This window comes from Oryctolagus cuniculus, chromosome 8, assembly GCF_051225735.1.
Source record: "Oryctolagus cuniculus isolate XC-2025 breed Fujian yellow rabbit chromosome 8, ASM5122573v1, whole genome shotgun sequence".
Taxonomy (NCBI): Eukaryota; Metazoa; Chordata; class Mammalia; order Lagomorpha; family Leporidae; genus Oryctolagus; species Oryctolagus cuniculus.
Window position 1 is genome coordinate 33,799,081 of NC_142874.1, and position 16,993 is coordinate 33,816,073.

Here is a 16,993-nt window from a genome sequence, read left to right on the forward strand (position 1 = left end):
AAACTGTCTAGCATGCTCCTCCAAGCTCTCCCAACCTTTTCCAGAAAACTGATTCCAAAACTAACTCCACACCTTCAGGTATGGTTAATATAATGTCTCCTCTCTTGTGACAAAGTTTCCATACCACCCCCTTTTTCTATAGCTAAAATACCCGAGAGAAGCTAGTTGGAATAAGGCTTCTCTGGGCTCACAGTTTTGGAGGTTCGTAGTCTAAGATTGGGTGACCTTATTGGCTTGGCATCTTTTTTTGTTTTTTAAAAAAGACATTTATTTATTTGAAAATCAGTTACAAAAGGACAGGGAGAGACACACAAACAGAGGGATCTTCCGTCTGATGGTTTACTCTCCAGGTGAATGCAACAGTCATGGCTGGACCAGGCTGAAGTCAGGAGCCAAGAGCTTCTTCAGGGTCTCCCACATGGGTGCAGGGTTCCAAACACTTGAGTCATCTGCTGCTGCTTTTACCAGGTGCATTAGCAGGGAACTGGATCAGAAGTGGAGCAGTTGGGACTTGAACTGGGGCCCATATGGGATGCCAACATTGCAGGTGATGGCTTTACGCTACAATGCTGGCCTGGTTTGGCATCTGATAAGAGTGGTGGATCATGTGCAGAGGGAGGATTCCATGGTGAGCCAGGAAGCAGGGCAGCAGGGTGTGTGTTCCTCTCCCACCTTTTATAACCACCTTTCACAGAACTGCCTTGTGCAGGCAAACCCCCGTGACCTCAATATCACTTACTAAGCCCTCTTCCTATATGCCATAACTGTGTTAAGTTTTCTCTCCAGTAGTGCCAGCATAGGGCTGGTCTTTTGCCACATGCGCCTTTGGGAGCCATGGAACTGAATATTCAAACCATAGCGAAGTTAATCTAAAACATTGGCCTATAGTTTTCTTTTCTTGTGTCCTTCTGTGGTTTTGATATCAGGGCCATGTTGGCCTTGTAGAATGAGTTTCAAAGAATTCTCTGCTCTTCAATTTTTTGGTATGATTTAAGAAGCATTGCTGTTAGGTCTTTAAATGTTTGGCTGAATTCAGCAGTGAATCAATGGGGTCTTGGCCTGTGTTTTTATCAGATTGTTTTCACCACTAATTCAATATCATTACTAGTTATTAATCTGTTCACATTTCCTACGTCTTCATCATCGATTCTTGGCAAGGTGTATGTGTGTCTGGTAATTTTTCCATTTCTTCTAGTTCATCAAATTTGCTGGTGTATGACTGTTCACAACGATCACTGATGACTGTTATCTGCGCTGTCAGTTGTGATGTCAATTTTTGTCTCTGATTTTTTTTTTTTGACAGGCAGAGTTCAGAGTTAGACAGTGAGAGAGAGATAGAGAGAAAGGTCTTCCTTCAATTGGTTCACCCCTCAAATGGTTGCCACGGCTGGCGCACTGTGCAGATCTGTGGCCAGGAGCCAGGTGCTTCCTCCTGGTCTCCCATGCAGGTGCAGGGCCCAAGCTCTTGGGCCATCCTCCACTGCACTCCCGGGCCACAGCAGAGAGCTGGCCTGGAAGAGGGGCAACCGGGACAGAATCCGGCACCCCAACCGGGACTAGAACCCAGAGTGCCGTTGACGCAGGCAGAGGATTAGCCTAGTGAGCCGTGGCGCTGGCCTCTGATTTTTTTTTTTTTTTGAGCCCCTCTTTTCTCTTAAACTAGCTGAGTGTGCGTGAATTTTGTTTTCTTTCTTTTTTTTGGAAAAATCACCTGTTTCAGTGATGTTTTATATTTCTACTCTCTCCTTGATTTCTGCTCTGATCTTTGTTATTTCTATCCTACTAATCTTGGGTTTGGTTTGTGTCTGCTCTCCTTATCCCTTGAGGGGCATGACAGGTAGTTTATTTGAGATCTTTCTGATTTTTTTATGTAGGAATTAATTGCTGTAAACATCCCTCTTGGTGCTGCTTTTGATGTATGCTGTAAGTTTTGGTATAGTGTAGCAGGGTGTGATTTGTTAATTGTGACAGACAATTCATACTAATATTTAATGCCAATAATAGGGGAAGCTGACTGTTGCTTATTAATTGTGAGGGAAATGTATCATATTGATACAAGATGCTAATAGGGTTAGCTGGGTGTTGGATGTATGGGAACTCCATACTTCTTCACAGTTTTTGTTTTGTGAATTCAAAACTATTCTGAAATAAGATGGTGATTAAAATTTTTTCTTCACTTTAAGAAAAGATTTATTTACTAGAAAGAGAGGGAGGGAGGGAGGGAAGGTGGGAGGATGGGAGAGGGTAATATTTCATCCACTCCCCCAAGTGACCACAAAGTCTGGACTGGGCCAGGCTGAAGCCAGGAGCTAGCAACTCCATCTAGGTCTCCCACTTGGGTGGCCGGGGCCTAAGTACTTAGGCTATCTTCCACTGCCTTTCCAGCAAATTAACAAGAAGGGGGATCTGAAATGCAGGAACTGAGACTTGAGGCAGACTCCAATGTGGGATGTGGGCCTTGCAATTAGTGGCTTAATCTGCTGCATCATAGCACCAGTCTCCAAATTTACTTCTTCATTGATCCATTGTTATTCAGGAGTAAGTCAATTAATTTCCACATATTTTTAGTTTTTCGTGTTACTGATTTCTAGTTTCATTACAGTATGATCAGAAAAGATATTACATGTGATTTTAATTTTTTAAAAATTTGAGACTTGCTCTGTGGGTATTTCCTGTGGTACTAAGGATACTGTGTGTGATGTAGCTGTTAACCAGAATGTTCTGTCGATATGTTAGGCACATTTTATGGAGCAGTTTATTTCAGCAAATTATTTTATTAGATTAATTTTTTTGCACTTAAAATATGTTGGCTTTATTGTCAAAAATCCACAAAACAACAAACACTGGCAAGGGTGTGGAGGAAAGAGAACCCTAATTCAGTGTTGGTGGGGATGCAGATTAGTACAGCCATTATGGAAAACAGCATGGAGATCCCTCACAGAGCTAAAGCTAGATCTACCATATGACAAAAGTAGATCCAAAGGAAATGACTGTTTTCAGCACACGAACGATACCTGTGAATGGTCTAGTGTGACACCTTTTATCAGATTCGTTGGTCTGGGAGCATCTTTACCTGGCCCTCATTTATGGGCACAGTATTTTTGGATGGAAGTTTTTCTCTTCAGCACTGTGAATATCTCATCCCGTGCTTCTTAGCTACAATATTTCTGCAGAAAACTGCTGTCAGGTGAGTTCCAACCTCCCTATGCATTTATTTTTTGTTTCTCTTCTGTTGCTACTTTGAGAATCCCCTATTTCTTTAACCTGTGGGAGCTCGATTGTCACATGCCATGGGGGCCACTCCTTTGAGTTGATCAGACTGGCAACATTCGACCTTCCTGAACCAGACGTTTGTGAATGTCTGTGTTTGGGAAGTTTCCTGCTACCTCTTTGAATACTTTTTTTTTTTTTTTTTTTACAGGCAGAGTGGACAGTAAGAGAGAGAGACAGAGAGAAAGGTCTTCCTTTGCCGTTGGTTCATCCTCCAATGGCCACTGCGGGCGGCATGCTGCGGCCGGCACACCGCGCTGATCCGAAGGCAGGAGCCAGGTGCTTCTCCTGGTCTCCCATGGGGTGCAGGGCCCAAGCACTTGGGCCATCCTCCACTGCCCTCCCGGGCCACAGCAGAGAGCTGGCCTGGAAGAGGGGCAACTGGGACAGAATCTGGCGCCTCGACCGGGACTAGAACCCAGTGTGCTGGCACCACTAGGAGGAGGATTAGCGTATTGAGCCGTGGCGCCGGCCAAATACTTTTTTTTTTTTTTTTTGACAAGCAGAGTTATACAGTGACAGAGAGAGAGAGACAGAGAGAAAGGTCTTCCTTCCGTTGGTTCACCCCACAAATGGCTGCCATGGCTGGTGCGCTGTGCCGATCCGAAGCCAGGAGCAGCTAGGCACTTCTCCTGGTCTCCCATGCAGGTGCAGGGCCCAAGCACTTGGGCCATCCTCCACTACCTTTCCGGGCACAGCAGAGAGCTGGACTGGAAGAGGAGCAACTGGGACAGAACCGGTGCCGCAGGCGGAGCATCAGCCAAGTGAGCCACAGCACCTGCCTGAATATGTTTTTTAACACTTTGGGAGTTTCAAGTTGCTCTTGATCCCCAGAGCAAAACATTTGCTTTTTTAATGCTGTCCCAGTGTTCCAACAAACTTTCTTCTTTGCTTTTTATTATTTTTTCTCCCTTTCACTCCAACTTTATGTTTTCAAATAACCTGTTTTCAAGGTCACAGATTCTATCTTTGGCTTGATAAATGCTGGTATTCTTCTGTTGCAATTTTGCTTCTTTAATTTTTATTTATTTATTATTTATTTTTATTTTTTATTTTTTGACAGGCAGAGTGGACGGTGAGAGAGAGAGAGAGACAGAGAGAAAGGTCTTCCTTTTCTGTTGGTTCACCCCTCAATGGCTGCTGTGGCTGGCGCGCTGTGGCTGGTGCACTGTGCTGATCCAAAGCCAGGAGCCAGCGCTGGCTCCCATGTGGGTGCAGGGCCCAAGCACTTGGGCCATCCTCCACTGCACTCCCGGGCCACAGCAAAGAGCTGGACTGGAAGAGGAGCAACTGGGACAGAATGCAGTGCCCCGACTGGGACTAGAACCCGGTTTTGCCAGTGCTGCAGGTGGAGGATTAGCCTATTGAGCTGCGGCACCAGCCACAATTTTGTTTTAATTGAACTTTTCACTTCTAGGATTTCTGCTTTTTTCAAAAATTATTTAAATCTCTTGGATAAATTTTATGATAAGTTATTGAATTATTTCCAGGTCTTTCTGAAGTTTTTTGAGCTTCCTAAAATCAGCTCTTTTATGATAACGGAGAGATCACATGTATCCATCCCTTTACAACCATTTTCTGTCTTTTCCATTAAATGAGATCATAGTTCTCTGAAAGTTATGTTGCCTCTTGGCTTAGAATGCTGTCTGCACCTTGAAAGATTGTATAACTACAGCCTATTATCTGGCTCTGTTTATGATTATGTGTCTGTAAATTCTTTTTTTTTTTTTTTTTAATTTTTGACAGGCAGAGTGGACAGTGAGAGAGAGAGACAGAGAGAAAGGTCTTCCTTTGCCGTTGGTTCACCCTCCAATGGCCACCACGGAGGCGCGCTGCGGCCGGCGCACCGCGCTGATCCGATGGCAGGAGCCAGGAGCCAGGTGCTTTTCCTGGTCTCCCATGGGGTGCAGGGCCCAAGCACCTGGGCCATCCTCCACTGCACTCCCTGGCCACAGCAGAGGGCTGGCCTGGAAGAAGGGCAACCGGGACAGAATCCGGCGCCCCATGTGTCTGTAAATTCCAAGCCAGCTGCACATTCTGAGTCTGTGGTCACTTCTGCTGTTTCAACACTAGATGGCACCCTAATTCCAGGGGCTGAGAGTGGGCCTGTCAGGTACTGTGGGATTCTGCCCAGCTCTGCCCCTTACTGTGGAGGACCAGATCAGTTTCCTAAGCAGTGAGTTGTCCCCGGTGTGGACAGCTACTCTTTCCATGTTATGCTGCCTGGGGTTGGAGGAGGGGTGAGGTGGTCAGTGTTATAGACACTAATGCCACAACATTTGGTGGCCATGGAGTCCCACATCCTGAGACCAGTACAGATGAGGAGGGGGTAACACCAAGGCCCATGTTGCTGCGTGTGCTTGTGCCTAAGTTGGCTGAAACCATCCATAGGTGTGCTGGCTGGAAAAGCAGTTTGCCTGGTGCTGGGGTGAGTCTATCCACCAGTACTTGTCTGAGGCCGGACTTAATTCCCTCTCCTGTCCCCGAGCAGGAGGCATCTCTGCCTGCTGCATTGGCTGGAGTTGAGGGAAGGAAGGGGTGATGCAGGCAGCTCTTTCTTTCCTGTCTTCTGCAATGCACCTTTCCTTGTTTTTTTTTTTTTTTTTTTTTTTCTAAAATCAGGTACTGTGCTCTTTCACTTGGTTTCCTTGGCTCGTCTAAAGGTGGTTTGGTGCCTGAGTATGGCTCCAATTTGAGACTCTGAGGGGAGATTGTCACGGGAAGGTGTTGCTCAGCCAACACCTGGCTCGGCTCCCTGTCGCTTGCTGGCTTAGCAGAATGAGGACCAGGCCATGAGCTTCTTGGAAGGGGAGCAATGCTGTTCCAAGTGAGTGTGGAGGATTAGCCTATTGAGCCACAGCGCCGGCCCACAAATCCTTTCTTCCCCCTAACTTTAACCTAGTACCTATCAACCTCCCCTCTACCCCTCCTCCCACTTTGCTTTTATCTGACCACTGGTAACCACCATTCTACTTTCAATATCAGTGGATCAACCTTTTAAAATTCCACATGTGAATGAGATCATTATACAGAATATTTTTCAAAAAAAATAATAGAAACATGAAAGTGGATGATCATGACAAATTGAAAAACAGGCTATAGGAAAGATCAAATGAGTGAATGTTACTCAGCCTTGAAAAGAATGTAGTCCTGACATTTGCATCAAAATGGATGGAACTGGAGATCTTTATGCTAAGTAAAATAAGCCAGTCTCAGAAAAGACAAACATCACGTTTTCTCTTGTTGGTGGAAGTTAGTATGAAAATTGTGTGAGTGTCATATCATTTGGTACTTGCTTCTGAGTCTTGCCCCATGCAATGATCATTGTCATGAATCCCTCACTTTTTGTTATTACTATCTCTGTTATCAACAAAAATAAAATGAAAAAAGATGAAACAATGGGAACTGAGCATATTTAAATATTCTTACTTCAAAAAAGTTTGTTGTTTTCATTTTATTTGAAAGGCAGAGAGAAAGAGAGAGAGAGAGAGAGAGAGAGAGAATCCTAGAGTAGGTTCCATGCACTGCTGAGAAGAATGTAATTTTTTTTAACTTTTATTTAATGAATATAAATTTCCAAAGTACGATTTATGGATTACAAATTTTTTAAAATGTAGGATTGAAAGTTTTGTAGATATCTGTTAGATCCATTTGGGCTATAGTGTTGATCAAATCTACTGTTTCCTTATTGATCTTCTGTCGGGTTGATCTGTCTATTTCTGAGAGTGGAGTATTGAAGTCCCCCAGTACTATTGTATTGGAGTCTAAGTCTCCCTTTAAGTCCCTTAACATTTCTTTTAAATAAACCAGTGCCCTGTAATTAGATGCATATACATTTATAATAGTTACATATTCTTGTTGAATTGATCCCTTAATCATTATATAGTGCCCCTCTTTGTCTCTCTTAACAGTTTTTGTGTTAAAGTTTATTTTGTCTGATATTAATATGGCTACACCAGCTTTTTTTTTTCATTTCTGTTGGCATGGTATATCTTTTTCCAACCTTTCACTTTCAATCTGTATGCATCTTTGTTGGAAAAATGTGTTTCTTATAAGCAGCTAATAGATGGGTTTTGTTCCTTAATCCATTCAGCCAGTCTGTGTCTTTTAACTGGAGAGATGAGGCCATTAATGTTCAATGTGACTATTGATAAGTAGTAACTTTGCCCTGCCATTTGCCAAAGATATTTCTAATATATGCTTTGAACTTATTGTGATCTTTTGCTGTGAGCTTTCCTTCCTTTACCTTCTTTCATATTGATGACCGTGTTTCTGTGTTTCTGTGTGTAACACATCTTTAAGCATCTTTTGCAGGGCTGGATGAGAGGCGAAAAATTCTTTCAATTTCTGTTTGCTATGAAAGGTCTTTATTTCTCCTTCATTCACAAATGAGAGCTTTGCAGGATATAATATTTCTGGGCTGGCAGTTTTTCTCTCTTAGTGCCTGGTTTCTTTGGTCTTTTGTCTGCAGCCTTAGGGATCTGGAATTAGAAGCAGAGCCAGAATGTGAAGCCAGGTACTCTGGTATTGGATATGGGGTTTCCAAGAGACATCTTAACTCTTGTGCCCAGTGTGTCTTATTGTGTGCTAAATCCTTGCCTAAGGGATACTTTCTTCTGCATCCCATTGAACCCAGAATCTAACAAAAGGAGGATACAGTGTTTCCCCGACATAAGCTCAAGTTTCTAAACCAGAAGATTACTGACTGCAAAGAATTCCCTTGTTAAATATGGAAAGCAGATATTAGCTGTACTTCAGGCAGTACTGGAACCTTCAGAAGTAGCTGTCATTCACCATAAGGGACAGCAGAGAGAAGACAGCTATGTAAGCAAGGGAAATGCACTAGCAGGCAAAGCAGCACAAGGAGCTGCTGCACAAGAAGCTCTGGAAATGGCTCTAATACCTCAGCTGCAGTAGTGACTAAAGAGCCTCACAATACTGAACCTGAGTATTGAACGGGCCCAACAACGGGGTGATACTAAAGGTGCAAGTGGAGCACGGACTTTAGACCTTAAGGTCATAAAGTTATGTATCCTACGGCCTCTTAATGGAAAATTATTAAGGAAAGGCATGACTCTAACCATCTGGGAAGAGAAGCTTTAATGCAAATAGTCTCTCGAGTATTCAGAGGGAAAGGACCAAATAAGGGAAGTAACTCATGCCTGCCCACTTTGTTTACAAAATAAATCTGGTAATTGTGGCAAACTGCAAACCTTGCTGACTCCTGTGCAAAGGACAGGAACATACCCACATGAAGATCGGCAGATTGGCTTCACTAATATGCTTCCAAAGAATAATTATACATATCTTCTAGTTTTTATTGATACTTTCACAGGATGGATAGAAGCCTTTCCAACTCGAACAGAGAAGGCACAGGAGCCTTGATGAAGGACATTATGCCACGCTGTGGCCTCCTACGGTCACTCCAGAGTGACAATGAACCTTCATTTGTATCTAAAATAACTCAACAGGTAGCTGCTGCTCTAGGAATTTCTTACCACCTCCATGCCTCTTGGAGATCTCAGTCTTTCAGTAAAGTTGAAAAGGCTAATCATAGTCTTAAGAAAATTCTAGCTAAGCTTTATCAGGAGACCTCAGAAACGTGACTTAAACTATTGCCTATTGCCCTTCTCAGGATGAGAATTGCACCCAAGACTGCCTTAAAGCTTATTCCATCTGAGATGCTGTATGAAAGGCCCTTCCTCACCTCTGACATCCTCTTTGATTCAGAGATTCGAGATCAAAGAAAGTATTTTATCAATTTAGGCCAGGTTCAGGTTTAGGCTGCAGCCTAAGTGGAAGGCTTTCTACCAGGTGCTACTGAGCACCCCTACCTCAGTGAAATTATAGGGCATCTCAAGCTGGGTATATTTGTCAAGGACTAAACTTGCACCTCTTGAGTCTTTGCAGGTGAACTCAAAAGATGAGTCTGCCTATTCCTGTGAGCTTATCAAATATCTTACATAGCTCTTCAAAAAGAAAAAAGATAAGTAAAACAAAAATGTTTCATCACATCAAGATTGCTGCACTTGAAGGCAGACATGTTCTACCTACCTCTTCTTTTGATTCTTTCTGGGAGCTTTTATTGGCAGAAAAACTCCTTAGTGGGTTCTTCTATTATAATACTAGAAGATCTTGGTGAACATATGAACCTGATTTTAAAAACCTGACTAGGGGCTGGCGTTGTGGTATAGCAGATAAAGCTACCACCTGCAATGCCAGCATCCCGTATGGGTGCTGGTACTAGTCCCAGCTGCTCCACTTCCAATCCAGTTCTGTGCTATGGCCTGGGAAATCAGTGGAAGATGGCCCAAGTCCTTGGCCCTGTACCCATGTGGGAGACTGGAAGAAGCTTCTGGCTCTTGGTTTCAGATTGGCACAGCTCCAGCCATTGCAGCCATCAGGGGAGTGAACCAGCAGGTGGAAGATCTCTCTCTAACTCTCTGTAACTCTGCTTTTCAAGTAAATAAATTAAAAAAAAAAAAACCCTGACCATTGCTTTAGGTAGTCCGGTTTACATTTCAGGCTAACTTTTACAGCAAGTACATGCATCTGTGGACACTCTATCCAAGGTAGTTATGGATAATTGACAGGATTTATAATATATATTAATAGAATAAGGAGGAATATGTGCAGTGATTGATGGAATCTGCCACCTTTACTCGAACAGTAGTACGTCCACTGAAAGAGACAGTAAAACTCTCTAGTCTCAGGATAAATGGTTTTATACTCTGCATAAGAATATCTATCACCACCCACTATCTGGGAGTCTATGAAATACATTCTTTCCATCTTAAAGGGCACTTGCAATTTGTATTTATTTATTTATTTTGACAGGCAGAGTGGACAGTGAGAGAGTCAGAGAGAAAGGTCTTCCTTTTCCGTTGGTTCATCCCCCAATGGCCACTGCGGCCGGTGTGCTGCGGCAGGCGCACCATGCTGATCCATAGCCAGGAACCAGTTGTTTCTCCTGGTCTCCCTTGCGGGTGTAGGACCCAAGCACTTGGGCCATCCTCCACTGCACTCCTGGGCCATAGCAGAGAGCTGGACTGGAAGAGGAGCAACCGGGACAGAATCTGGTGCCCCGACCGGGACTAGAACCCAGGGTGCCAGTGCTGCACCTGGGTTTAGTCTATTGAGCTGCAGTGCCAGCCTGCAATTTGTTTTGTTCCAATTTTGCTCATGCTGATTGATAAGCTTGTGTGTTTCAGAACTCAACAATTTCTAAGAGTAAGGATGACCATGCAGTGGAGTGCGGCCATTGTTGGTAACTGGAAGTTCTCCAGCCCATGAAACAGAGTTAGGTGAGATAGAGAGAGATTTCTGGACCTGGGACAGACAGGTCCTGCATCCCTGATCAGCAGGAAGTAGATACAGAAGATATGATGAGAGTACGACCGTCAGCATCCCCTTATGATTAAGGAATCTCTGAGGGAGAAATGATATGGAGCTGGTCAGGGAGATAGGATTAGGCTCATTAGCTGGAGGCCACACCTCCTTGCCCCCTACATGATCTCACCTGTATCTACCCACCTGTCAATCAGCCTATGTAACCACTCCCCTTTTGGAAGTGAATAAGAGGTCTGGAGAAGACTGAGCCCCCTCCCCCTTGCTGCTGCCCACCTGCACTGTCATTTGCCTGCTCACACTCCCTGCCTTGTTCCTGGGTGGACCTCTGAAATATTGGTACAGAACTCTCCAGTTACTTTTTTTTTTTTTTTTGACAGGCAGAGTTAGACAGTGAGAGAGAGAGACAGAGAGAAAAGTCTTCCTTCCGTTGATTCACCCACCAAATGGCTGCTACGGCCAGCGTGCTGCGCCGATCTGAAGCCAGGAGCCAGGTGCTTCCTCCTGGTCTCCCATGTGGGTGCAGGGCCCAAGCACTTGGGCCATCCTCCACTGCCCTCCTGGGCCACAGCAGAGAGCTGCACTGGAAGAGGAGCAACCGGGACAGAACCGGCGGCCCTACCGGGACTAGAACCTGGAGTGCTGGTGCCGCCGCAGGCGGAGGATTAGCCTAGTGAGCCGCGGTGCCGGCCTCCATTTACTCTTTCTGATCCATTCTCCCTTAATAAAGCCCTCATGTTTTTGTGTATTTCTTGCACTTTCTAAATAAACTCTAAACTTTACCTTGTTGCATGCCTTGTTTGAGCTGGTGCTTAGAATTCTTATCTAAGTAAACAGCAAGAATCTGAAATATTAAATTTTGGCTTAAGCTAGCCCATAACAGGATCTTTATGTGATTTACACATTTCTTTTTAAGAGAAATTCTTGGATAAGTACTGATTGTTTTTACTTTTACTATGGGAAAATATATTTCAAAATGACCAATAACAACATAGTTAGCCTATGGTAGGAGTGGTATAAACTAGGTTCAGGTTTAGCTGCTGGTAGCATAAATCTCCCAAATATTACTGGCCAAAACAAGGTGTTTATTTTGTATTCAAGATGTTCCAAGGTAATCATCCAGGCAAATTAGAGTGTGCCATGGTGTCAAACTTCTGTTTCTGATCTTAGATTTCTACTGTGTGTGGTTTCCCTTTCTAAGAAATGCAGCCGAGTTCTAAGAAACTGCCAGAGTTCTAAGAAAGTAGGAGGCAAGACAGAAGCAGTGGAGACTTCTATGTTAAAATACAGTTCCAAGAAAAACACTCCATCTTCTCTTTTTTCTCTTTCCTATAACTTAGGCATCTTTATTGGGAAATTTTGTACTCACAAAATAGGTATGTTTTAAATGTTCAAGTAAATAACATGTAGTAAGCTTAGAGTTGTACAACCATCAGCACAATTCAGTTTACTTATAATTGATTTTTTATTTAAAATTTTATTAAACTTTTTAGTTAAAAATAATAGACATAAACTGTACATATTTATGGAGTTCCATATGATTTTTTTTTTTGAGATTTAAAGGCAAAATTTATTAGAGTCAGAGACCTCCAGCCAGAGTGGTGTGGCGGGGGGCCAAGGGAGGCAGAACCAGAAGGGACCAGTGATAGTGGGGTTTTTAAGCAAAATTTTGAAAAGAAAAACAAACAAAAAAACAATAAAACTTGACAACCAGGTTGACATTCAGTCACAAGATGGGGACAAAACCCATCAAAAGACTTGATTTGTAATCTTTTATCCTATCTGGTGCTCATGATAAACCAAGAGCCATCGAAGGTGGGATACCTAATTTGCTTTACAGTAAACTAGCTCAGAAGGAATCCCCACTCCCTATAAGATTGGAGATTACTAAGGAAGTAGGGCAGGCACTTCTGATCTTGCTAAATATAACTTTTGGGGAAAGAATGCATTTTGCCCCCTGAATTTCCACTGGGACTAACCTGACTTCCTATCTCACATTCTCCCCCCCAGAGGAATGGACCCTAACTTCTGTTAGGGGAACTGGGCGATGACTGCTCTGGCTGCTTCATGCTGAAAAGGGGCAGGCAGGGTAGGGACTGGCATTTAAGACAGGGTTCCAGCAGTAGGTGCTTCTCCAGGGGGACACAGTGCCAGTTTGCAGAAACTGCTTCCATCTGAGGTTTCATTTGCTTGGCTCTCTAGAATTTCAGTTTCAAGTCTGGATAAAATAAATTTAACAAGCAGATTATATTCATAGGGTCTAAAACAAAGGACAGAGTCATTATTAGAGAACTTAAGAAAGGTACTGTCTGAACCACGAGCAGTTTTTCCATCAGAGGCAAATAGATACTGACAAGATCAGCCTGATAACAGTCAGGTGGGCTAAGGCCTGGCCAGGTATATATGAGGTCCAGACCTATCTCTTCACATGGGGTACTGGAAGAGACATCATAAGGGAGGTGTGAACCTCCTTGGGGAAGGCACCCTGTTGACTTCCATTACTTAACTGGCTTGGGAGAAGAGCTGGCCTGAATAGAAGGCAGGTGGCATCTCTAAAAGGAAATTTATAGTTCTGCCTGCAATGTTGTTGGCCCTACTTGGCTGTCCCCTCAGAAGTGGTTACTTTGGAAGGTGGGATGAGTGAAGGGGCTTTTTCAGCTTAGGGTGAATGGGGTCTGTGGTTCTGACTCAGGAGTCCTTCAACCCCTAGGGCTGTTCAATTTCCAGCGACCCAGGTCATGGCTGGCAGAGCTGTGAGGGCTCTTCATAAGCTGACTTCTGCTGAAACACTTGGCTTTGCACAACTAATACTGTTTGCAGTGGACTGGCCTGTTGTGTCTCCTTGATGGCAGATCACTGTGTAAAGCAGCCATTAATTGGCCTGCTTCCTATCTTTACATTGCTACGGCTGCCTAGCTGTTCCTCTTTTGACATGGTTTCTGGTAAAGGAGTCCGTGGAGGCAGCCTTTAAGAGGTTGCAAGTCAAGAGGGTTCTTAGTCCCATTCCTATTTTTGGTGGCTTAATCTAGAAATCTATAGTCCCAGGCATGTTCTGATAGTGGTTTATCCATGAGGAAGATAATGCCCATGAGGAAAGCTATGTCCTCACTTTAAGATCAAACGTGATGACCACCTTATCTATAAAATTTGAAGTCATTAGTAAACCTCTCTCACTGCCTGTGGTGTCTGTAGGGTGGGATTAGCATGTATTACCTGTGCTCACTCAGCCTTCCAAGCCTGTAACCTCAGATATATATTTGTCAGAATAGCACACACATGGGGTAATCAGTTCCCTTTACTGGTGATGTGCTAGACCAGGCCACTGCCTGGTCAAATAGAGAGGATCACTTTGTTCCTCTACACGAATAAAAATAGTTGTTCTATGCCTCTTAACTTTGAGTCTTATCTAATAGGGTTGATTTCAACAATGCCCTCATGGCAAGAGCCTTAGCACAGGTGTTTCAAAGTGTGCCAGTCCTGGTTGCCATCTAGATTGTTGACTAGGCAGGTGAAGTCACAAAGCAGCATAGTGAGGGAAGGAAATTCTGCCCCGTAAACCTCCTCTGAGGTATATGCTACATAGGAAGGACCAGAGAGAAATGACCCCAAAGAGGCGACTTGAGATGGAAGATAGGGATATGCTTAGACTTTCTTCCCAAGTTCAGGCCATGTGGGGACTTAGTGGGAGTCTAGGCCAAAAAGCTATCTGTCTGCAAACAGGGTAATTAAACTTTAACCCAGAGTTAATGAATGAGATATCTAGGGAATAAGTTTAATGGGGAAAGGAAATAGAGTTTGTAGGAATTGAGGAGACTTGGAGAGGTATGGAAGCATTTAGAGGCACATAGAGAGCGACAGAGTTCTTGTTGGGATCTGGAGTAAGGAAAAAACTCACTGAGGCATGGAGCCCAGAGCCCATGGTCTTGCTCCAAGCTGTACCCAGTCTCACTGACAAATTAATCTCTGAGGAAGGAAGAAAAGAATGCAGTTTTCGGTTGACACTCTAATGTGCTATCGGGGTCTGGTTTCTGGTCATGGAGTCCTTGAAAAATACCAGAGAGTGGCCCTGGTCTGAATGTCAAGGTTACTCCTAGCCCTTCTCCTAGTCCTGTGTGTAGGCTGATTCCTGAGGAAGGAAGCGGAGTCAGACCAGACCAACATTCCCAGAGCTCGCGAGGACTCTAAAAGAACTTGCTCCATGCAGGAAAGCGCATTTTCTGGCCCATCACCATTCCAACTGCCAGGGTCTGGTGTCCAGCCGTGAGACCTTCTGGAAGCACTGGAGTGTAGCCCCAGCCAGGATCCGTCAGTTGTCTTAAGGCCTTCTCCCAGTCCCACGTGAAGGGCTAATCCACACAGAAGAGAAGGGTTAGAATAGTCTCAGCTCCAGGACATTGCTCTGGTCTTAATCAGCAAGTCTAGCCCCTGAGTCTTAAGTCCAGCAACCATGCTAATTGCTTTTAACTGGCTGACAGGGGCCCTGTGTTTTTGAGAAGATGAGAGTTGCTATGGAAGAGAGTGAAATTCTCTGAAAAAAAAAAAAAAAAAAAGCAAGAGCTGTCCGAATGCTCACCAATCCAACAGGAGGATCCATGCTGGCTGGAGTTGAACTTGAGCAGGATCCATATCACCTTGGAGTTGCAATCCGAGTGACAGCACCAAAACGTTAGGGGTGAAATGGCAGCAGAGAATATATTACCCCAGTTCTTTTTTTTCTTTTAAGATTTTATTTATTTGAGAGGTAGAGTTACAGATAGTGAGAAGGAGAGAAAAAGAGAAAGGTCTTCCTTCCATTGGTTCACTCCCCAGATGGCTGCAGCAGCCAGAGCTGCACCAATCCGAAACCAGGAGCCAGGTGCTTCTTCCTGATCTCTCATGAGGGTGCAGGGGCCCAAGGACTTGGGCCATCTTGCACTGCTTTCCCAGGCCATAGCAGAGAGCTGGATTGGAAGAGGGGCAGCCGGGACTAAAACCAGCACCCATGTAGGATGCCAGTGCTGTATGCGAGGATTAACCTACTGCACCACAGCACCAGCTCCTACCTCAATTCTTTGTCTCACATGAAGAAGAATTTCCAAACAGAGAAGCAGAGAGATTCAAAAGCAAGATTTATTAGAGTCAGAGACCTCCGGCCAGAATGGCATGGGTGGGGGCTCCAAGAAAGACAAACCCCTCGTATGACGGTTTTATACAGGTATATGTTGTGTACAATCAGAATAAATGTTTACAACTTCAAATATTTAACATTTCTTTATCTTTTGTTTGTTTATAAAGAAAAATACAGTGCATTGACATTATCTGTTGTCACCAACTATGCAATAGAACTCCAGAACTCAATTCTATCTAGCTATAACTTAGAATCCATCAGTCAGCCCTTACCCTCTCTCCTTTCCCTGTTGTCTCTGCAGCCTCTGATAACAACCATTATATTTTAACTTGTATGAGATCATCACTTTTTTGTAATATTCCACTTAAGAGATCATGTGTTACCTGTCAGTACATGGCATATTTTCCTTAACATAATAGCCTTCAGTTTGATCCATGTTGTTGCAAATGACTAGATTTCATCCTTCCGTGTGGCTGAGTACTGTTCCACTTTGTATATGTACTATATGCCCTTTATCCACTTATCCGTGGATGAGCACTTAGGATATTTCCATTTCTTGCCTCTTGTGAATAGTGCTGTGACATACGTGGGAGTACAGATGTCCCTTTGGAAGATGTATTTCATTTCCCTTGGACAGACACCCAGTAGTGGGATTCCTGGATCAGGGAGTAGTTCTGTTTTAGATCTTTGAGAAATCTCCATACCATTTTCCACAATTTTCACATTCCCACCCAAAGTGTGCAAGGTTCCCTTTTCTTCACATCCTTGCCAACATTTGTTACATCTGCCTTTTTGATAATATTCAATCTACCTGGAGTGAGGTAGTATTACTTATGGTTTTGATTTGCATTTCCTCAATGATTGTTGAGTGTTTTTTCATGAACCTCTTGGCCATTTGTGTTTCTTCCTTTGAGAAATGTCTGTTTAGATCTACTACCCGTTTAAAAACTGTATTATTGTGATTTTTTTTCCTATTGAGTTGAGTTCCTTATAATTTCTAGGTGTTAATACCCCTTGTCAGATGTGTAGACTGTAAGTATTTTCTCCCATTTTGTATATTGTCTTTTCACTCTCCAGAGAGTTTCCTTCTTGTGAAGCAGTTCTTTAGTTTGGTGAAATCTCGTTTGTCTTTTTGCTTTTGAATTGTGATTTTGGGGTCTGATGCAGAAAATTTTTGCCCATTCCAGGTCCTATTATGACTTCCTTGTTTTTTTTTCCTAAAAGTTTCAGTTTCAGGTTTTTAATTTAGTTCTTAAATACATTTTTAGT